Source organism: Ailuropoda melanoleuca, chromosome 3 (assembly GCF_002007445.2).
Source record: "Ailuropoda melanoleuca isolate Jingjing chromosome 3, ASM200744v2, whole genome shotgun sequence".
Classification (NCBI taxonomy): domain Eukaryota; kingdom Metazoa; phylum Chordata; class Mammalia; order Carnivora; family Ursidae; genus Ailuropoda; species Ailuropoda melanoleuca.
In genome coordinates this window covers 34,925,010-34,948,306 of record NC_048220.1, presented here as the reverse complement: position 1 = coordinate 34,948,306, position 23,297 = coordinate 34,925,010, and the positions used below count along the sequence as shown (strand labels likewise).

At 39.0% G+C, this 23,297-nt stretch overlaps 1 pseudogene; it reads left to right on the top strand.

Moving 5' to 3' along the window:
- The first annotated feature begins 9,917 nt into the window (after positions 1–9,917).
- Positions 9,918–22,745, top strand: LOC109488434 (annotated as a pseudogene).
- The last annotated feature ends 552 nt before the right edge of the window (positions 22,746–23,297 follow it).

The window sequence follows — 23,297 nt, the reverse complement described above, 5'->3', positions numbered from 1 at the left end:
CAGTCAAAACTAGAGGCTCTGACGGCCAGGGTCACCGAGGCAGAGGAACGCGTTAGCGAATTGGAGGATGGGTTAGTAGAAGAAAAAACGAAAATAGAAGCTGGTCTTAAAAAAATCCACGCCCACGAATGTAGATTACGGGAGATTACTGACTCTATGAAACGATCCAATGTCAGAATCATCGGCATCCCTGAAGGGGTGGAGAAAAACAGAGGTCTAGAAGAGATATTTGAACAAATTGTAGCTGAAAACTTCCCTAATCTAGCAAGGGAAACAAGCATTCGTGTCCAAGAGGCAGAGAGGACCCCATCCAAGCTCAACCAGGACAAACCTACGCCACGGCATGTCATAGTGCAATTCGCAAATATTAGATCCAAGGATACAGTATTGAAAGCGGCCAGGGCAAAGAAATTTCTCACGTACCAAGGCAAAGGTATCAGGATTACGTCAGACCTGTCTACAGAGACCTGGAATGAGAGAAAGGCTTGGGGGGGCATTTTTAAAGCTCTTTCAGAGAAAAACATGCAGCCAAGGATCCTTTATCCAGCAAAGCTGTCATTCAGAATTGATGGAGAAATAAAGACGTTCCAAAATCGCCAATCATTAACCAATTTCGTAACCACGAAACCAGCCCTACAGGAGATATTAAGGGGGGCTCTATAAAGGTAAAAAGGCCCCAAGAGTGATACAGAGCAGCAAGTCACAACCGATACAAAGACTTTAAAGAGAAATGGCATCATTAAAATCATATCTGTCAATAATCTCTATCAATCTAAATGGCTTAAACTCTCCCATAAAACGCCACAGGGTTGCAGATTGGATAAAAAGACATGACCCATCCATTTGCTGTCTACAAGAGACTCATTTTGAACCCAAAGATGCATTCAGACTTAGAGTAAGGGGATGGAGTACCATCTTCCACGCAAATGGACCTCAAAAGAAAGCTGGAGTAGCAATTCTCATATCAGATAGACTGGATTTTAAACTAGAGGCCATAGAGAGAGATACAGAAGGGCACTATATTATTCTTAAAGGAAGTATTCAACAAGTGGATATGACAATTATTAATATATATGCCCCCAACAGGGGAGCAGCAAGATACACAAGCCAACTCTTAACCAAAATAAAGAGACATATAGATAAGAACACAGTAATAGTAGGGGACCTCAACACCCCACTATCAGAAATAGACAGAACACCCTGGCAAAAACTAAGCAAAGAATCAAAGGCTTTGAATGCCATACTCGACGAGTTGGACCTCATAGATATATATAGAACACTACACCCCAGAACCAAAGAATACTCATTCTATTCAAATGCCCATGGAACATTCTCAAGAATAGATCATGCTCTGGGACACAAAACAGGTCTCAGCCAATACCAAAAGATTGAAATTATCCCCTGCATATTCTCAGACCACAACGCTCTGAAATTGGAACTCAACCACAAGGAAAAACCTGGAAGAAACTCAAACACTTGGAGGCTAAGAACCATCCTGCTCAAGAATGACTCGATAAACCAGGAAATCAAAAAACAAATTAAACAATTTATGGAGACCAACGAGAATGAATACACAACGGTCCAAAACCTATGGGATACTGCAAAGGCAGTCCTAAGGGGGAAATACATAGCCATCCAAGCCTCACTCAAAAGAATAGAAAAATCTAAAATGCAGTTTCTATATTCTCACCTCAAGAAACTGGAACAGCAACAGAGGGACAGGCCTAACCCACTGACAAGGAAGGAGTTGACCAAGATTAGAGCAGAAATCAATGAATTAGAGACCAGAACCACAGTAGAGCAGATCAACAGGACTAGAAGCTGGTTCTTTGAGAGAATCCATAAAATTGATAGACCACTGGCAAAACTTGTCCAAAAACAAAGAGAAAGGACTGAGATTATTAAAATTATGACTGAAAAGGGAGAGGTCACGACCAGCACCATTGAAATTGCAAGGATTATTAGAAACTTTTATCAACAGCTATATGCCAAAAAACTAAACAATCTGGAAGAGATGGAGGCCTTCCTGGAAACCTATAAACTACCAAGACTGAAACAGGAAGAAATAGATTTCTTAAATAGGCCAATTAACTATGAAGAAATTGAGTCAGTGATAAACAACCTTCCAAATAATAAAACTCCAGGCCCAGACGGTTTTCCTGGGGAATTCTACCAAACATTCAAAGAAGAAATAATACCTATTCTCCTAAAGCTATTTCAAAAAATAGAAACAGAAGGAAAGCTACCAAACTCATTCTATGAGGCTAATATTACCTTGATCCCCAAACCAGGCAAAGACCCCCTCAAAAAGGAGAATTACAGACCGATTTCTCTAATGAATATGGATGCCAAAATCCTCAACAAGATCCTTGCTAATAGAATCCAACAGTACATTAAAAGGATTATCCATCATGACCAAGTGGGATTCATACCTGGGATGCAAGCATGGTTCAACACTCGCAAATCAATCAATGTGATACATCATATCAACAAGAAAAGACTCAAGAACCATATGATCCTCTCAATTGATGCAGAAAAAGCATTTGACAAAATACAGCATCCTTTCCTGATTAAAACCCTTCAGAGTGTAGGAATAGAGGGTACATTTCTCAATCTCATAAAAGCCATCTATGAAAAGCCTACTGCAAGCATTATTCTCAATGGGGAAAAGCTGGAAGCCTTTCCCTTAAGATCAGGAACACGACAAGGATGCCCACTCTCGCCACTATTATTCAACATAGTACTAGAAGTCCTTGCAACAGCAATCAGAAGACAAAAAGGGATCAAAGGTATCCAAATCGGCAAAGAAGAAGTCAAACTGTCTCTCTTTGCAGATGACATGATACTCTATATGGAAAACCCAAAGGAATCCACTCCCAAACTATTAGAAGTTATAGAACAATTCAGTAAGGTGGCAGGATACAAAATCAATGCCCAGAAATCAGTTGCATTTCTATACACGAATAACGAGACTGAAGAAAGAGAAATTAGGGAATCCATCCCATTTACAATAACACCAAAAACCATGCGTTACCTTGGAATTAACTTAACCAGAGACGTAAAGGACCTATATGCTAGAAACTATAGATCACTTTTGAAAGATATTGAGGAAGACATAAAAAGATGGAAAAATATTCCATGCTCATGGATTGGAAGAATTAACATAGTTAAAATGTCCATACTACCCAGAGCAATCTACACTTTCAATGCTATCCCGATCAAAATACCGAGGACATTTTTCAAAGAACTGGAACAAATAGTCCTTAAATTTGTATGGAACCAGAAAAGGCCCCGAATCTCCAAGGAACTGTTGAAAAGGAAAAACAAAGCTGGGGGCATCACAATGCCGGATTTCGAGCTGTACTACAAAGCTGTGATCACAAAGACAGCATGGTACTGGCACAAAAACAGACACATCGACCAATGGAACAGAATAGAGAACCCAGAAATGGACCCTCGGCTCTTTGGGCAACTAATCTTTGATAAAGCAGGAAAAAACATCCGGTGGAAAAAAGACAGTCTCTTCAATAAATGGTGCTGGGAAAATTGGACAGCTACATGCAAAAGAATGAAACTTGACCACTCTCTCACACCATACACAAAAATAAACTCCAAATGGATGAAAGACCTCAATGTGAGACAGGAATCCATCAAAATTCTAGAGGAGAACATAGGCAACAACTTCTATGACATCGGCCAGAGCAACCTTTTTCACGACACATCTCCAAAGGCAAGAGAAATAAAAGATAAAATGAACTTATGGGACTTTATCAGGATAAAGAGCTTCTGCACAGCCAAGGAAACAGTCAAAAAAACTAAGAGACAGCCCACGGAATGGGAGAATATATTTGCAAAGGACACCACAGATAAAGGACTGGTATCCAAGATCTACAAAGAACTTCTCAAACTCAATACACGAGAAACAAATAAACAAATCATAAAATGGGCAGAAGATATGAACAGACACTTTTCCAATGAAGACATACAAATGGCTAACAGACACATGAAAAAATGTTCAAAATCATTAGCCATCAGGGAAATTCAAATCAAAACCACACTGAGATACCACCTTACGCCAGTTAGAATGGCAAAGATAGACAAGGCAAGAAACAACAATTGTTGGAGAGGATGTGGAGAAAGGGGATCCCTCCTACATTGTTGGTGGGAATGCAAGTTGGTACAGCCACTCTGGAAAACAGTGTGGAGGTCCCTTAAAAAGTTAAAAATTGAACTACCCTATGACCCAGCCATTGCACTACTGGGTGTTTACCCCAAAGATACAGACGTAGTAAAGAGAAGGGCCATATGCACCCCAATGTTCATAGCTGCATTGTCCACAATAGCCAAATCATGGAAGGAGCCGAGATGCCCTTCAACAGATGACTGGATTAAGAAGCTGTGGTCCATATATACAATGGAATATTACTCAGCTATCAGAAAGAACGAATTCTCAACATTTGCTGCAACATGGACGGCACTGGAGGAGATAATGCTAAGTGAAATAAGTCAAGCAGAGAAAGACAATTATCATATGATTTCTCTCATCTATGGAACATAAGAACTAGGATGATCGGTAGGGGAAGAAAGGGATAAAGAAAAGGGGGGTAATCAGAAGGGGGAATGAAACATGAGAGACTATGGACTATGGGAAACAAACTGGGGACTTCAGAGGGGAGGGGGTGGGGGAAGGGGATGGACTGGTGGTGGGTAGTAAGGAGGGCACGTATTGCATGGTGCACTGGGTGTTATACGCAACTAATGAAGCAAAACTTTACATCAGAATCAGGGGATGTACTATATGGTGATTAACATAATATAATAAAATAAAATTAATTATAAAAAAAAAGAAGGTTGCCTCTTCTTTTTGTTGTTGGTTTCCTTTGCTGTACAGAAGCTTTTCATTTGATGCAGTCCTGCTTCTCTATTTTTTCATTGCATATCTGGTAAGACTTGCTCAATAGTGAGAAATATGGATTCTTATGCAGAGGAAAATCTGGTCATAAGAATTCATAAGCAGATTAGTGGAAGGGGAGGCAGAAAGATCTCTTAGTGACCAGGACGACTCTGGGCTCAGATGACCACATACTGCCAATCTATGGTCCACTCCCACATTCATAGTTAATGTCACTGTCTTTTTAGGGGACCAAGAGAGCATCTGCTACACTTTACTTTCAGTAAAAATGTGAAGCCCTCACAGAAGATAGCTCTTCAATGTCCAGCATGCATTCTCCACACCATGATCTTGTCCTTAATCTTGCCTTCCAAAAAAAAAAAAAAAAGTCTTTCCTTTCAACTGCTCTTTATAGAGGAATGACTTCACCATGGTACCCTGGAAACCTTGCCACTGGCAAAGGATCAAACTGTAGCTTATATGAGTCTTGGGGACACCTGCGATTCTCTTGGAACGCCAACCTGAGAGGTGGGGGGCCTGTTGGAGCTACTGTGAGGTTATCTCCCACTCACCCTTCCATCTCCTCTGGAAAGCTGTCTTAAGACATTCCTCATCTCCTCCCAGGTTCTATGAGGTCTAAGACTTCCTACTCTACCCCTCTCAGAAAAGAGCTACAGAATACAAAACCAAAACCTCTTTGCTGTAGTCTAGAATGGACACTCAAGTAAGAGGATACCCCACAATTCATGCTGTAGTCATCCAACCCCTTCTTGGCTGGTGTCATCCTTTTTGCTGTATGGGACAAAGAGGACAGGGAGCTGGCACTTTGGGTTTATTCTTCTCTTTGCTGTCTATGTAAGTGATAAACTGCCTGATCTAAAAGGGGTTCCTGTCTCTTCAGCAACTGAATCAATCAGGCTTAGCCTTGGGGCACCTGGGTGGCTCAGTGGGTTAAGTGTCTGACTCTTGATCTCAGCTCAGGTCTCGATCTCAGGCTTGTGAGTTCAAGCCCCGCATCAGGCTCTACTTAAAGAAAAAACAAAACAAAACACAAAAAAAAGGCTTAGCCTTGCCTTGTCTTAAATGTGTGTGCTTGATACCTTTCCAGTGAAAGACAAATAGCATGTACACCATGTGGGTGCAACGTGGAAAGGAACATGAAAACTTCACGGTACACTTTGCCAAGTTTAGGTCCTCACTCAGCATCTCAACTACAAATCATTTCCCCCATTCCAAATGTTTACACTGTGACTCTAGTCTATTGACCAGCAGTACAGTTTGCAGTGGCATTTTTACTAAGGTGTGTGGGCCCCTGGCAAGCCTGGTACAAACGTGCACTATAGATGATGCTTTCTCAACAATGTCTCCACCTTCTCCAAATCCTTCTAGTGTTGCAACTGCTCTTTTTTTCCTTGACTGCCCTTATTCTTCCTTTAGTGATTAAGAGCACAGGTTCTGGGGTTAGCTGTTTTTGGATTCCCGTCCTAGCTACTCTGTTGAGGAAGTTATGTTCTCTCTCTAGGCATCAGTTTTATCGACTTAGAAAATAAAGCCAACAAAATGAGTTCCTTATGGGATTGTTAAAAGGAGTAATAAGTTAATGCATGCAAAATGCTTACAAAAATTAGTACCTCAGAATGGGCACACAATATATGTTAGATATTACTATTAACATCACTACCACCACCACCGTCATCATCACCTCTCCATCTCTTTTAGTTTTCCAGCCTCTTAACCATAACTTCAAACACAGCATCCACCATGACCAACAACTTCATGAACAGTACTTGTGTATTTAATTTTGAGTAATATTTAGGAAGTGCTGTTTACAATCTTCTCTTTAAGGAATTCCATATTTCTTTAGCTTGCTGCAAAGAACAGGAGGAGAACAGATAATCACTGTATCCTGTAAACAAATAAGGGAGGTTTTTTTGGTATACGGTTTTGAATTTGAGACAACTTCAGACTTACAGAAAAGATCTGAGTAAAGATCTGAGTACAGTACAATTTTTTTTTTCCAGAACCATTTGAGAGTAAACTGATGACCCGATGCTCTCTCGCCTGCAAATATTAGTGCATACAAACAAAGACATTCTCCAACATGACCATAATCAGGAATTTAACGTTTATACATTGTTACCATCTAAGAGTTAGATCCAATTCAAATTTCATCAGTTGTCTGAATAATGTCCCTTACAGTGAAGGATCCGATTCAGAATCACGCATTACACTCAGCTGTCAGGTCTTTAGTCATCTTCGGTCCGGAAGACTTCTCAGTCTCTCCTTGACTTTCATGACCTTGACATTTTTGAAGATTACAGGCCAGCTTTTTTGTAGAATGTTGCTCAGTTGGGTTTGTCTGATATTTCCTCCTGGCTACGTTCAGGTTATGGAAGAAGCCAGACTGTGTTCCCAGTGGATCCCATCTAAGTTGGCACATGGCTTGTCCCCTTACTTATTTATGTTGTTTATCTCGATCACTTGATTAAAGCGAAGTCTGCCAGACTTCTCCAGAATACTTTTTTCCTGTTGTAATTAACAAGTATTTTGTGGGAAGTTACTCTGAAACGATGTAAATATCCCATTCCTAATCAAATTTTCAATTTGTCATTTAAATATCAAAATGGACTCATGGTTTCCTACTTTGTTAAATGGATTATGATCCATTACTCTAAAGTTTTACTTGAGCCCCAAATTTTGAGCCCCTTCAAGCTGGCCTCTTTGCCTTTGGTGATGTCCCCAACATTCTTTTCACACTGCCCTGTTTTCTGGCACTACCAGATGTTTCAAGCTTATGATCAAAATTCTCTGCCCCCAGCCCTGAATAAACACCTTTTCCCAGGAGTGACCCTTAGTACTTAGTATAAGAGTAATCTTGGTGGACCATTCATGTAGTAGGTTGCTCATTTCAACTGGGGTATCCTAGGTCTGATCTTATCCTGTATTCATGCCTCAGTTTACTAGCTCCATCCACTTGTATTGATGATGAAATAGAAAGAACAGTTGACGGGGATCAGAGAAGTTTTGATCAAGCCCAATCTCTTTCATTTAATTCCTATAGCAAATCATTTCACCTTTCTGACTCTCAGCTTATTCATCTATAAAGAAGGATCACTAATGCCTACCATACAGGGCTGTGTGGATTAATTTAGATGGTATATGTTCAGTCCCTTGGTTTACAGTTGGCATTACAATAATGAAAATCATCGTTCTCATTCCAACAAATCTAGAAAAAAAATTCAGGCCTCATTACTTGATTGCCAGAAGAAGGAACTGAGAAATAAGACATAAGGTCAATGGTCTTTCTTTTTAAGTCAACATGAGCAAAAAGTGTTCAAGTCTCAGAAACCATTTAAACTCCACACGTTATGAAAACCGAGATGTAAAAATCTACTAGAATTATCTATGGATGTGCTACCAAAATCAAAGAAGAAAAAAGCTCATTTTATTACTGGTTATTATTCACAGGCAACCTATTTAGAACTGAATTCAACACTTTGAAGCCATTTGCAAAATTCTATCAGTTATTTCAGGCAGCAAAACAAATTACTGCAAAGCTCCAAAACAAATTACTCCATAACAAACTACTGCAAATAGTAAACCCCAGTTTATTATTTTTCATGATTCTTGAAATGACTGCATTATTCCTCTGCTTCATGGATATTTATTGGGGCACTGGGATGGTGGACACACAAAATACTGGCATTTATGGTTGGCTTTGGCTAGGAGCTCAGCAGAGACTGTCCACAAGAAGTCTTGGCTGTCTATAAGTTCAAGAAGGTGCATTCCAAGAAATGAAAATTGCAGCTGTAGATGTCTTAATGTCTTAGCCTCAACAGATATACAACATCTTTTATGCTATATTCTGTGATTACAATAAAGCCATAGGTCCAGTCCAGATCTGAGGGGAGAGGAAAAAGACTCTTTGGTGGAAGTTACTGCAAAAACCACATGGCCATATTTAATCCACAACAAACCCATATTAAAAAGGGTGTCCAAGGCTTTCAAAGGATCATATGAGAGACAGTTAACGAATATGGTAACATCAGCCTTGAGATAAGATGAATCAAGGAGACCTTAAGATGCTATTCAAATACTTGGAGGGCTATCCTAACAAAAGAAGAATAGAGTAGGATATAGAACAAAATTTGAGAGTTTTTTTTTTTGAAATGTAATAAGAAATTACAAGAATGTACTGTTTAGTATTTCGGTACCGAAATCAACAAACAGTGGTTGGCTGAGGCTGTATTTACTGTAGAAAGGTTCTTATAATAGAAGAGAAGATGGATTACATCATCTTTAATACCTTTTCCAATTCTATGATCATAGATTCTAACAGCTTCCTTAACCTGAAGCTTAATTCAAGAAGAAACCATTTTAGAATTGGTGAAGCTTCTCATCTGCCATTTCTTGGACTCTATCACAAGCAGAATTCCTCAGCACAGTAAATGTTGATGCACAAATTATTTTTTTCTCTGGGTTCCATTTTTTTTAAAAAACATTTTGGCTATAAGGTAAATGAGACTATAATATTTAAGTCAAAAGCAAATCTCCCTCATGTTCAACACCAATTTAAATACTTAAAATATTTCTCTTTTGAAATATTTAAAATAGCTCGCACTGTCTCACCAATACTTTATTTAAAGAATGACACTTTGACAGATCCTGAGAGCTGGGACTTTCAGGTTGACCAGCTGAATTAGATTATGTGAGATACTTTACTCTGCTCTAGAAGTCCCATAACTGTACATTTTATTTCTTTTTTCTTCTCTCTCTCTCTCTTTTTTTAAAGATTTTACTTATCTATTTGCCAGAGAGAGAGCACGAATGCATAAGCAGGGGAAGTGACAGGCAGAAGGAGAAGCAGGGTCCCTGCTGAGCAAGGAGCCCAACATGGAACTCAATCCCAGGACCCTAGGATCATGACCTGAGCCGAAGACAGACGCTTAACCGACTGAGCCACCCAGGTGTCCCTGTACATTTTATTTCTGCCAGGGCAGAATAAAAGGAAAAACTACAGGAAACCATGGGGTTTGTGAAATTTGAGACGAATCATCTTAAAAATGGTCACCAGTGCCCTCTTCTGGCCAGTTCAGAGATGGCGCTACAGTTTGTCCTGAAAACAAAACAAAGCAAAGCAACAGACAATACGTTAGTGAATATCTTTGTGCTAGGCACCCTGCTAGAGGAAGATAAGGAATTACAAAGTTAAAAAAGGGAAGGGAGGGCTTATCGTTTCCAGTTTTGATCTACTTCTCAGATGATAAGCCAGCTAAAAGAAACTATCTCAAATGCTGGAGAAGATGTGGAAACTATTACAATGGATTTGGGGGTGTGTGTGTGTGTGTGTGTGTGTGTGTGTGTGTGTATCTGGGGGAGGGGTTGTACATGGAGTGATGGCAGAGTAATCAAACTGACCAATAAACCTGGAAGCCTTGAAAGCCTCTAATTCTCAGAGATTTTTACAGCATCCCTAAATATTTAGCAGTATAGAGGGAGAACTCCAAGATTTGTAATGCCAGAAGTGTGATAAACAGGGAGACTTTCTACGGAACACAGGCTGCATTAATATCCAATCCTCTGCATTTCTTAGCATGGATGCCAAATCCAAGACTTCCAAGACATTATCATCAACAATAGCAGAAAGTATTTAGAAGGTACAGAGCTGATTCGGGTTCCAGTGTTAGAAGCCTGCAAGTTGCCATTCTGTCCCAACAACTAAAAAGCTGAACAGACTGAAAAATCAACAATTCTTCTTGGATCTGTCAAACTGCTGCTGCAAAACTGGACAGACAGCCAGGCAATTACAGGCAATCATGCACTACCAGAGCAGAGGCTCATCAGTGGAAATTGCTATGGCACCCCAGTACTGGGGTAGGAAACCCGGAACTGTAATTGATGAATTGCTGGAAGCTTTGTGTGGACAAGTCTGAGAGTTAAAAACTCCAGAAGACTCCACAATATTGTAAGATTTATCTCCAGGGGCTTGACAGGATTCCTACAGTATATACAGAAAAATCCTTTGGGCTTCCAGCAGAGGAAAGGGGAAAAGGCACCATTTTAAAATGTGCCAGAGCATTCTGTTCTTTTTAACAAGGAATGCCCTTAGGGGAAACTTTTTAACTACAGCCTACCAACCGGGGTATTATCAGAGCCTAACTGATGTGGGGAAGAGAAATACCCAGCTACAGGCCATTTAGCCATCCTGTCCCATCTAAGTGGGGAGAACAAAAACTGAGAAACATTTGTGAAGTTCACGGTCCAGAGGTGTTGGCTCACTAGGACTGAGACCTAATCATAAGGCGTAGAACACTTTCCCTCCCTGACTCCTCACCACCACATTACTAAAGGCCACCTTATAACAGTCCCTTTTACCTAGTACACCATATCCAGGTATAAAAAAAAAAAAAAAGAACAAAAAAAACAAGGCATCCAAAGGCAAAAAACACAATGGGAAGAGATGGAGAAAGCATCAGAACCAGACATGGAAGTGATGTTGGAATTATAAGACCAGGAATTTAAAACAAGTATGACTAATATGCTCAGAGCTCTAATAGATAAAGTAGACAGCATGCCAGAAGGGCAATATAAGCAGAAAGATGGAACTCCTAAGGAAGAACCAAAAAGAAATACTAGAGATAAAAAAAAAAACCCACTATAACAAAAATGAAGAATGCTTTCAATAGGCTTATAAGTAGATTGTGCATGGCTTAGGACGGACACTCTAAACTAACTGATATAGTAATATAATCCCTGAAAACTGAAAAGAAAGAGAACAAAGACTGAAAAATAACATAGAATATCCAAGGACTTTGGGACAACTACAAAAGGTATAACATGCATTTAATGGGAATACCAGAAGGAGAAGAAAGAAAAGGAACAGAAGAAATATTTGAAACAATGACTGAGAACATCCCCAAATTAATTTCAGACACCAAACCATGGATCCAGAAAGCTCAGAGGACACTGTGTAGGATGAATGCCAAAAAACCCCTTCACCCATGCATAACATTTTAAAGAAAGAAAGAAAATCAAAGATAAAGAAAAACATCTTGAAAGAAGCCAGAGGAAAAATACCACCTTACCTATAGAGAAACAAAGATAAAAATTACATCTGACTTCTCAGAAACCATGCAAGCAAGAAGAGAGTGGAACACAATAATTAAAGTGTTGGGAGAAAAATTCCACCAACTAAAATCCTGTACTTTGTGAAATATCCTTAATGAGTGAAAGAAAAATAAAGACTTTTTTAGATAAAAATTGAGAAAATTTGTTGCCAGTATACCTGCCTTGTAAAAAGTGTTTTCAAATAGTACTTCAGAGAGAAGGAAAATAACTTGGATCTACATAAAGTAAGGAAGAGTATCGAGGAAGGAACAGGTGAGGGTAAAATAAAAACTTACATTATTTTTATTCTTAATTATCTAACAGTTCAAAATAATAATAGCAACCAAGTATTTGATCATGCATATATATGTATATGTATATATTATACATGTATTTATGTATGCTTATATATGAGTGGAATGAATGACAGTAATGACACAAGGAACAGGAGGGAAGAGTTGGGATTATTTTGTTATTATAAAGTACTCACACTACCCATGAAGTGGTATAGTGCTATTTGAAAACGGACCAAATCTTAAATGTATATTGCAAACTCTAAGACAACCACTAAAAAAAGTTTAAAAGTATAACTGATATGCTAAGAAATGAGAGAAAACAGAATCATACAAAATGTTCAGTTAAAATCCCCAAAAGCAGGAAAGAGTAGAAGACAAAAATAAGAACAAAGAACACAGCCAAAAAACCAAAAAACAGCACTGAACATGGTAGATATTAACCCAACTATATCAATAATTACTTTGAATGTCAGTGGTCTAAATGCACCAATTAAAAGACAAAAGATTGTCAGGGTGCCTGAGTGTCTCGATTGGTTAAGCGTATGATTCTTGATTTTGCCTCAGGTCATGATCTCAGGGTCATGGAATCGAGCCCCGCAACAAGCCCCAAGTTGGGCTCCATGCTCAGCGTGGAGTCCACTTGCTCTCCCCCCCTCCCCTCCCCCTGCTCGTGCTTGTTCTTTCTGTCTCTCAAAAATACATACACATATGCACATATATATATATATATACACAAAAAGATAAGAGATTGTCATAGTGGATAAAAAAAAAAACCATGACCCAGCTGTATATTTTCTACAAAACAAAAAAACAACAACAACAACAAAAACCAAACACCCTCCTTAAATACAAAGACACAGATTAAAAGTAAATGGATGGAGAAAAATATACCATGTTAACAGTAATCAAAGCAGCTATATTAATTTCAGAAAGAACTGACTTCAAAGGAAAGTCATAAGAAATAAAGAAGAGTAGTACATAATGATAAAGGGGTCAATTCTTCAAGAACCACTGCCTTAAAAGTAATGAAACTTATTTCATTCCTCACTTCTATTTGCTAGCATAACTTATATCTGGGAGTTGATTAAAATTCACATAGAATTTTCACAAACCTACCTCACTGCATTCAAACTATTAATCTGTAAGGATTTCAAATACCCATTTTTCAAATGAGGACGCTGGTTAGTTGCCATTGTAAAGATCATAATATTATTCATTCAGTGTAGTTTATTCAGAGCCTACTACCAGGTGGACAGAGCACTAAGGAAATGCATAGAAAAGATTTTAAACCCATGTCTGGGGAGTTGGGATGAGTGGAAGATGGCTTCCCAGAAGAAATGAAATCTACACTAAATGAAGGTAAGTTGGTTCCTAGGCGAGGGACAAATTACAAACGAGCAATTATGCATTTTATTGTAACTACAAAAGGGGTCAGTGAAAATGTTTAAGAGAGTTACATGATCATTCTGCTTCCGAGTGAAGAACAGATCAGAGGATTAAAAAGCTGGCAGGAGAGAAATGGCTGATTCTAGGGCTGAGGCAGGCAAAATACAAGATGGCTCGCCAAATATCTTACAGTGCCTGAAACTAAGGAACTGAGCAGAAAACAAAAGAATCAGAGCATGCTGCAAGGCTACAGGAGCGGAAAGCACTCCCCCTGGCAGAAACTGGAACAATTTCACTAAAAAAATACACAATGTAGTACTGAATTATAACCAAAACCAACAATAAATATCCATGAAACTTTGTCCTTCTATATTGATATAAATAAATTATTGGATACATGAATAAATACAACAAGAGAAGAGACAATTCTTCCTTAGAGAAGAATTCAAAATAATTTATATAGATTCTCCACTCTCGAGGAGATGGAGCTTAACTTCCCTTCTCCCCTATGTGGGCCACATTTACTGACTTTGTGCTAAATAATAGACTGTGAAAAGGGATAAAAGATAACTCTGCAGTTGAGGAAACTAGCAAGTACTACTTGAACCAAGTAACCGAGTTTAACACCATCATGGCAAGTCATATGAATAGCACACACCCATGGTATATGGTGAGAAGGGTGTCTTATTTTTGTGATGCTCTCCCCATCCAAAATCCTCAGCTCCAGTCTAACCATGAGAAAAATATTGAACAAACCCAAACCGAGGGGATATTCTAAAAATGGCTAGTGCTCCACAAAACTTGTCCAGGAATAAGCAGGGTATATTAACAAGGAACAAATGAGAAAGTGTCACAGACCAGACGAGACTAAGGAAGCATGACTAGTAAATTCAATATAGTATCCTGGATTAGATTCTGGGACAGGAAAAGGACATTGATGGAAAAAACAGTGAAATCGGAATCAAGTCTGAGGTTTAGTTAATAGTAATGTGTCAGTGTTGCTTCCTTAGTCATGATAAATGTACCAAGATAATGTAAAATGTTAAGAGTAGGGAAAACTGGATGAGGGGTATACATGGACTCTCTGTAATATCTTTTCAACATTTCAATAAATCTAAAACTATCCAAAACTCGAAAGTTTGCCTAAAGGATAGTAAGATGTAGTGAGAGCAGTTAGGAAACTGTTTCAAAGAGTAAATAATGGTCTGAATTAGGGAAATAGAGAGACACTACATCAGAAAGAGAACAGAGTCCGTATGTTGAAAGTAGGCTCAACATGACTTGGTGACTGTCAGGGAACAAAGGTAAGTGGTGAGGTACAGAGAGGGGACAGAGAATACACTATTGGTGAGTGGTCAAACCAACTCATAAATCCAGGTCCTCTGCTCCTTTGACCATTTGATGCACACTGTAGCACATAGGAGAGCCCATCTGAAAGAACACAGGGAAATGATCTGGGCATGGGACAGAGTGGTGGAAGAGGAATAGAAACAGGATGTAGATTAAAAGATGAACTAGGAAAACTGGTGGTTGGTTAGATCTAGGGCCACAGAAAAGTAGCCACAAAAGATGCCTTTAGGCCTAAGATCCAAAATAATGACGATGCTCTCAAGAAAATGGGAGAAGTCTGAAAAAGAAGGATTGACAGAAGAGATAATCAGATTTGTTTTATAAAGTATGTCTGAAAAGATTTCAAGGCCTCAGTGGAAATGCCCCATGGTAGAATGAAAGCAGGTAGAGTCTGGTGACATATACTATGTATCTAGAGATGTGAGAAAGACTAACAAAGGATCATTAAAACCAGCAAGAATGAATTCACTAATAAAATGTGAGAAGTTAGTTTAAGAGCAGTAGGGCCAGGGGCACCTGGGTGGCTCGGTTGTAAATTAAGCGTCTACCTTCAGTGAGGGTCATGATCCCAGAGTCCTGGGATAGAACTCAGCATCGGGCTCCCTGCTCAGAGGAGAGTATGTTTCTCCCTCTTCCCCCTGCTCTTGCTCTCTCTCACTCTCTCTCTCAAAGGAATAAAATCTCTTTAAAAAATTTTTTTAAAAAGAACAGTAGGGCCAGAAATCAAAACCTGTTCCATTTATTTTAACTTTCTTGACATCCTCTTCCTCTTGCTCTGTTTGTTCCATACTCATCCTGTACTTCCTTATTTGAAATGTGGTCGGTTGCATATTGATCTTCTGTGCCCAAATACAAGCTTCTACCTTTGGCTATAAAAATTTTTCTTTGTTCTCATATGTCATAAAAATATTTTATATTCTTTCAGTAAACATTTACATTTGCCAACTGGAAGGCTTCCTTCTCCCCTGCTTGAACTCTTAGTTAATAATTCCTGGAAAGGAACCAGTGCCAGTCTGGGAGAAGGCAAAGCTGCTGGAAAGTGAGACTTAGGACTCTGTCAATAGGGAAGCAAGAATGGGAGGTGTTCACAACCGTGCTGGGTCTAATGGAGGTGGTCTGCAACACTGAAGGCTTACTGCTTAAAAAAAAAAACAAAAAAACAACTTAATATAAAAGCAGTTTGGAAGCTTTCTATAAATTAAGTACACAATATGGAAAGATTTTACCAATAAGAGGGAAAAGAAATGGCAGGAAGTTGATCCTAAGTTTAACACGAGCTGGCTGAAGTAGTAATAACCATGTATTAAGCCTTTAGTGTCATCCTCTTTATGCCTTGTGACAAGCCCATGAAGTAGATATAAGACCACAATCCCTAATTCATCATTCCAAACCCTACAGACTTCTGAGAACTGGAGGTTTTGTCTGGTTTATTTTGTAACTCATTTGATAGCAAAGCCTATCAAGAGATGACTTAAGGCTATTTATTTTCTTTATATTTTTTGTTTTGCTGCAGAATCACTACTGTGTTTGACCAGACAGTACTACCCTAGACACCATGGAGTTTTCTGTAATAAACAGTATGAGCATCAAATGACTTTTCTAAAATTGAGAAAACATCTGAATTCCAAAACTCATCAGCACCAGGGATTTTAGAGAAAAGACTAAAAACGGAGGGTCATAAATGTGAAATTTTGCTGAGAGTCACACAGGTAGATCTGAAATTATGTTGTTCTTCAAAGGCTGGGCTTTCAATTATTATGTAATGTGCTGGAAATGTTATTAACTTAACAGGTGGCACCAGGATTTATCTTGGGGAAACTTCCGTCTTTATTGGGAAAAGACCCTGAAAAAAATGATCTGGGTGTGGTATCGAGGACCTACATGTCACTTGGCTCTGTTTTAGATAAGGAAAGAAACTGGTTGTTTTATTCTTAAGTGGAAGGGGTAGAAAAGAAGAAGAAGGAAAAGGAGCAACCAAATATTTGCGGGCTTGGCTTCAGCTTGGGGGTGAACTGAACAAGAAAGACTGCATAAAAGCGGCTCTAAAGGCAAACGTTGCTAAAGATTCTAAGGTGTGGTTTTTTCAGTATCTTGTTGTCTGGTATGTGATGTTATCTCTTCCGCCATTTCTTTGTAAATTTATTAAAGTATACTGTGCTCTCAAATGCTTAGGGTGAATGGATTTTTCCCATTTTATCGGGTACCTTTTTTTGTTGTTGTTTCTTTATTTAAATTCTAGATAGTTAACATATAGTGTAATACTGGTTCAGAAGTAAAATTTAGTGGTTATCAGGTACCTTTATATTGACCAGTTGTGCTTGACTCCGGAGATGAAAAACAAAAGGTCATGACCTCTAGTAGTTGAGTAGAAGAGAGAAATAAAAAAAGTGAAAAAATTAGAATTCCCAGTTTAACATTCTATAATAGAAGCATGCATAAGTGCAGGGCTTGCAGAGATAAAGGAGTAACTCCATCTGCCTAGCAGAGTCTCATCATTCTTCCTATGGATCCTCAAGTGCAGCCACGCCAGAGAAGACCATCTCCACACAATACTGAAACGTGCTTCTTTAGTAACTGTTATTTGGAAATCCACTACTAGGATCCCTAATGCTAGAAGAAATTTCCCTCTTGAGCTCCACAGTTGCTTTTGCTATTTCTTAGCAGGACAAAAATACATTTTCTCAAGGTGTTTTCTTCCTTTATTACCCCAACAGTGGATACCTGTCTTTTATGTGTTAAACTCTGGAAAGCTCTAAGGAGGGTCTATGACATTATTTTCTTGCCACTCTGGTGAATGACTAAAGGAACTCGGAATTTTGAGCCTGCAAAAAAAAAAAAAAAAAAAAAAGTATTTAGAATGGGCCTGACAGTTGTCTTCACAAATCTTTATTTGAAGTACATCACTTTGCACCTTAAAACTCCTTTAAATCCCATGTCCACCTCCAGCAAAGACTCTTATTTCTCACTCTCTTCAGAGCAAAACTTCTTGAAACAGATGTTCTTTGTCTCCAACTCCTCACAGTTTGTTCACTTTCCAACCTACATATCCCTTCTGCCAACACCTAACATATAATAAGTCTATACATGTATTTCTTGAATGAAAAACTACATCGGTTATAAAATTTCAATGTGCTCTGAAAGCAGTGAGATTGAGGTACTTCCCCACCTGGCTTACCCCAATGAAGTGATAGACTGAGTGCCAACAAAAGAACAGACACAAGAAAAGAAACTTAGCAGCATCCTATGAGATGGGGAAAGAAGTACTTACATTTTGTGTGATGAAGTGAAAGTGCAGCTTTGAGTCAGAAGATAATTAACGAGATTTTAGACCTAATTACTAGAGTTCTGTGCACTGAGTGAGCAGGAGTGGAAAGGTGCTGGGGAGCTAGCAGACCTCAGGCCACTGCGGTGGTCAGACGGTCCTGGAGTAGCCTTCCGGGTAGTTCTTTTTCGAAAGCACAAAGACAAAATGCAAACATGCTGAGGAAGGAAAACTTGAAGCACCATCAAATGAGAAGTAGTTGATGGACTGGATTATTTGGCAGAAAGAAAATTTAAAGTGGACTATAGATGTTATTAACAAACATTTGAAGGAGGATCATGGAGATAATAAAGTAGAATTATTCTGAAGTCAAGGATTAAGATAAATTAACCGAAATTCCAAGAGAGGTTTCAGCACCAGTATAAGCAACTGCTGATCCTGATCTATCACCTGAAGGATTTAAGCATTGACTAGATAGAAGCCCACTAATAGGTGAGATTTAAACACAAGAGTTAAAGTTGGAACAGATGACTGTTCTTCCTAGTCCTATGAGGGAACATAGTTATTCCAGAGAACAATTGGAAATCTTGGAAAGGCATGTTGCCACCTGCCATTTACTTTGCCTTAAAGCTGTGTTGATAATAAAATAGTATTTACATTCCCTAAGGTTAACTATGAGGTGCTTGTGATGATGATGTTACCGGAATCATGAGGAACTTCGAATCTCAGTACTTCATTGACACTTAAATTGCAAGTGCTCATCTCCACTATTGTCAACATTCTTTGACTACCAAAAAAGCAAGCCCAAGAAAGAGAAGACTATTTCAACTCCAGTTAGAGTCTTAGCAGCATTAAAGACCTATTTCAATGAGACCAAAGTGGTCCAATAGACAGGTCAGGGTGGATTTTCCAAAGCCACAGGATGGGCCTCTACAAAGTGAAGAAACATCATCCAATAGGAAAGACAAGAATCATACAGGGGAAGCCTGCATATACTGTGCATAACAGTAAACAAAGTTAGTGCATCTGTGAGGGCCAAATAGGTGTTATATAGAAAACCCCATTACATAAAAAGTTCAGTATGCAGTCCTTTCAAAAAACAGTGCTGGAATAATTGAATATTCACAGGTAAAGAATGAAACTGGGCCCACTGGATCTTAGACCACTCACAAAAATTAACTCAAAAGAGATTAAAGACTTAAATGTGAGATTGAAGCCATGAAACTCCTAGAACAAAACATAGGAACATAGTTCCTTGACATGGTTCTTTGTAATGAGTTTTGGACATGACACCTAAGGCACAAACAACAAAATAAAAAAATAAATAAATGGGACTACATCAAACTAAAAAGCTTCTCCACAGCGAAAAGATAATTCTTCTTTTAACAAATATTTATAATATTAGAAATCTTTACAAACCATGTATCTAATAAAGGGTTAATATCCAAAATGTGCAAAGAATTCATGCAAGTCAATAGCAAAAAACCCAGATAACCCAGTTAAAAAATGAGCAAAGACATTTCTTTGTGAATAGACATTTCTGCAAATGTCTGTGAAGAGATGCTCAACGTCACTAATCATTAGGGAAATGCAAATGAAAACCACAATGCTATATCACCTCATGCCTAGTGTAAGGGCCATCAACAAAAAAACCAAGAGATACTAAATGCTGGCAGGGATGTGCAGAAAAGGGAACCCTTGGGCACTGTTGGTGGGATGGTAAATTGGTGCAGCCACCATGGAAAATAGTATGGAGGATCTTCAAAAAATTAAAAATAGAGTTACCATATGATCCAGCAATTCCACTTCTGGGTATTTATCCAAAGACAATGAAAACACTAACTTGGAAAGATATTTGCACCCTCATGTTCACAGCAGCGTATCTATAATAGCTAAGACACAGAAACAACCTAAGTGTCCACTAAAGGATGAACAGATAAAGATGTGGTATATATGTGTGTGTGTGTGTGTGTGTGTGTATATACACACATATATATATATATACTCAGCCATAGAAAATGAGGAAATCGTACCATTTGCAACAATATGAATGGACCGTGAAGGCATTACGCCAAGTGAAATCCATCAGACACGGGACAAATATCATACGATGTCACTCACATGTGCAACCAACCAACCAACAAACAAACAAACTGAAAAACAAGAACACAAGCTCATAGAAAAAAAGATCAGACTTGTGGTTACCACAGGCAGGGAAGGTGGATAGGGGGAATCGGAGAAAGATGGTCAAAAGGCACAAACTTCCAGTTATAGAAGAAAGGTGTTAGAATCGATCCTGAGAGTTCTCATTGCAAGGAGAACATTTTTTCTCCTTTATTCTTTTCTTCTTTCTTTTTCTTGTATCTATATGAGAAAATAGTTGCTAACAGAATCTATTGTGGTAATTATTTCAATTACAATTATTATTGTAAATATATTTACAGTGTACGTAAATCAAGCCATCATGCTGTGTGCCTTAAACTTATACAGTGACATATGTCAATTATTTCTCAATAAAACTGGGGAAAAAACAGGGTGCCTGGGTTGCTCAATCAGTTAAGTGTCTGCCTTCAGCTGGCTCAGGTCATGATCCCAGGGTCTTGGGGTTGAGCCCCACTTTGGGCTCCCTCTCCCTCTGCCCCTACCCTCCCCACCCCTTGCTCATGAGCTCGATCTCTCTCACTCTTTCTCAAATAAATAAATAAATAAATAAATAAATAAAAATCTTTTCAAAATGGGAAAAGATATCCCATATGGTATATGAACAAGGATAGAAAAAAAGAATAGGATACAGAAACTTACCCACAATTATATGACCAACTGGTTTCTGACAAGAATAGCATTGCAGGGTGATAAGGAAAAATGGTAATTTCAATAAATGAAAATGGGTTGACTATCCACAAATCCATGTTAAAAAAACTGAATTTTGCAACCTACTTACATCAGCCACAAAAATTAATTGCAATGGATTGCAGAGCTTCTAGGATTACATAAAATATCCTCACAATCTTGGGGTGGGAAAATTTTCTTAAATATGATACAAGAAAGACTAACATTAAAGGAGAAGATTGCTAAATTGGACTCAAAATTAAGAACATTTTTTCCACCAAAAGATATTATTAAGAGGATTAAAATGTAAGCTACTCAGTAGAAGTTAACTATAACACATATATCTAAGGAAACTGAAGCTGGCAGAGTAAAGAGACCTTGCAAAAACTTCAGACAGATTTTCAATAGCAGGTGCCTGGGTGGCTCAGTCGGTTGGGCATTTGCCTTTGGCTCGGGTAGTGATCTCAGGATCCTGGGACGGAGCATCGCAGCGGGCTCCCTGCTCAGTGGGGAGTCTGCTTCTCTCTCTCTCCCCCTGCCCCTCCACCCCCTCAAATGATTGAATAAAGTCTTTTTAAAAAAAAAAGAAAGAAAGCTTTTCTGCCCATGGACTCCACGGAGTAAGCATCGTTAAAATCTCCCCTCCCACTGACGTCATGTCTAAGTCAGTCTCCTGAAAAGCCTGAACAGCTGCGGAAGCTCTTCATCAGAGGTTTGAGCTTTGAAACAACCGATGAGAGTCTGAGGAGCCATTCTGAGCAACGGGGAATGCTTACAGACTGTGTGGTAACGAGAGCTCCAAACACCAGGCGCTCCAGAGGCTTGGGTTTGAGGAGGAGGTGGATGCAGCCATGAATGCAAGGCCACACAAGGTGGATAGAAGAGTTGTGGAACCAAAGAGGGCTGTCTCAAGAGAAGATTCTCAAAGACCTGGTGCCCACTTAACTGTGAAAAAGATTTTTCTTGGTGCCATTAAAGAAGACGCTGAAGAACATCATCTAAGAGATTATTTTGAACAGTATGGGAAAACTGAAGTGATTGAGATCATGACTGACCAAGGCAGTGGCAAAAAGAGAGGTTTTGCTTTTATAGCATTTGATGACCATGACTCTGTAGACAAGACTGTCATTCAAAAATACCATACTGTGAATGGCCACAACTGTGAAGTAAGGAAAGCTCTATCTAAGCAAGAGATGGCTAATGCTTCATTCAGCCAAAGAGGTCAAAGCGGTTCTGGAAACTTTGGTTGTGGTTATGGAGGTAGTTTTGGTGGGAATGACAACTTTGGTCATGAAGGAAACTTCAGTCAGTGAGGGGGCTTTGGGGGCAGTCAAGGCGGTGGATATGGTGGCAGTGGGGATGGCTATAACAGATGTGTAATGATGGAAGCAATTCTGGAGGTGACAGAAGCTATAACGATTTTGGCAATTACAACAATAAATCCTCAAATTTTGGACCCATGAAAGGAGGAAATTTTGGAGGCAGAAGCTCTGGCCCCTATGGTGGTGGAGGCCAATACTTCGCCAAACCACAAAACCAAGGTGGCTATGGTGGTTCCAGCAGCAGCATCAGTATCCATGGCAGTAGCAGAACGTTTGAATCACTGCCAGGAAACAAAATTTAGCAGAAGAGGAGAGCCAGAGAAGTGACAGGGAAGCTACACGTTACAACAGATTGGTGAACTCAGCTAAGCACAGTGGTGGCAGGGCCTAGCTGCTACAAAGAGGACGTTTTAGACAATACTCACGTGTCTGGGCAAAAAACTCGAGGACTGTCTTTGTGTCTAACTATATAACAGGTTATTTTAGTTTTTGTTCTGTGGAAAGTGTAAAGCATTCCAACAAAGGGTTTTAATGCAGTGTTGTTGTTGTTTTTTGCACCCATGCTGTTGACTGCTAACAGTTTGATCATGACCTGAATAAATGTATCTTTAAAACAAAAACAAAAACAAAAAAACAAAAACAAGAGACCACTAGAGAGCTGACAGACCTGGTTAAGCATCCAACTCTTGATTTTGGCTCAGGTCATATCTCAGCATCCTGAAACGGAGCCAGGAGTTGGGCTCTGCACTGGGCTTGGAACATGCTTAAGATTTGCTCTCTCCCATATATTTGCAAAGGACACTACAGATAAAGGACTGGTATCCAAGATCTACAAAGAACTTCTCAAACTCAAA